This window comes from Phalaenopsis equestris, unplaced genomic scaffold (assembly GCF_001263595.1).
Source record: "Phalaenopsis equestris unplaced genomic scaffold, ASM126359v1 Scaffold000511, whole genome shotgun sequence".
Classification (NCBI taxonomy): domain Eukaryota; kingdom Viridiplantae; phylum Streptophyta; class Magnoliopsida; order Asparagales; family Orchidaceae; genus Phalaenopsis; species Phalaenopsis equestris.
In genome coordinates, this window is record NW_018164951.1 from 2,572,621 (window position 1) to 2,574,046 (window position 1,426).

The following is a 1,426-nucleotide window of genomic DNA, read 5'->3' on the forward strand; positions in this document are numbered from 1 at the left end:
TATTGAGAGCTACCAATAATAGGTATTTGATGTCATACTAATAGGGTAAGTCAGTCTAGTTAGCTTGAGCCCACGCTTTGAGTTTATCAAGCCAAGAGCTCAGGCTTGAGCTTGTCCAAGCTCGGCTCATTGGCTTATGGGCCTGCACAATTAGTCAGATTTCGATCATATTAATGCATTCTCTAGGGAGTTACCCGACACTTATTTCTCGCCATCAATCACTTTGATGCATCTCTAATCAACTCTCAAGAAAATTTTATTCTAGCTCGTGACAAGTTCAATCTAGCTCATGAGCATGTTTCTAATATCGTGAGTTGAGCTCAAACTCGTAATTTGACTTAAAGTCAAGGTTGTATTTAGATAAACGACTGAGTTAGGCATGTATGACTCAAGCTAAGCTAAACTCATTTACACCACTATTTTGTAATGTTTTTACAAAAAAAAAAATCATTATAAAAATAACTTTTTACAGCTAAATTTATTCTGTTATGGTAGTTATAAAAAATAGAATTTATAACATTCATATTTTTCCATATATCAAGAATGAACCAGCAAGGATCTCGAGGAGATCTAACAGTCCAAAAAGAAGGATGTGCAACAAATGAGAACCCACCGATAGGAGACCGTCTGAGCCAAGTATGAAGGCTAACCGAGTCAGCAAAAAGACAAGTAGAATAATTTGAGTATGAACCAATCGAACAAGAGGATAAATGAGCATTCCACCATCGGAAAGCAGAGTGAGGGCGACGTCCTACCTCTCTGAAGATCCAACCCTATGAAAGAATCCAATTTCTCTCCATCACCAGTCGTCTAACCAATGCCCCCGGGGTTCTTCATTAGGGACAAAGAATCGACAATACGATAAAGCCTCACAACCATCCTAAAAGACCCCTTCATCAATGAATGAGCTATCTATCGACTTATGTTAATTCACCCTTTACTTGATAGCCTAGTCTCATTTTGCCACAAACCATTGCACAATTCTCGTAGCAATCGAACGGCTCAGGATGATGGCCAGACAATCGAGGCATCACGTTATAAGAGCGTGTTCCAAGTCGACCATTCAATAACCGACAGCTCAGTCGGAGTCACATTATGACGAAGGATTCAATCGGCAGGCCAAGCTTATAGTCTCGAACTACCTATACTCTTCTCAATGGGCGCCCAACCGCAATATATCGACCTACCTATGTTTTACTTTAGCAGTAACACTCGTCACTCGGCCGATCGCCTTGTTCAACCGAATTATATATACGTACAGATTTCTATCACAAGAATTTAAGAATTATACTTTCACAAAGAACTCAAGGCACTTGAAATAAAAACATCCATCCCCCATAAACTAGTGCAAACTAAAATCATAACCCAACAATACCCATCTTCCTCTTCGGGGTCATTCCTCGGCCCCCACCCCCACCCCCACAAC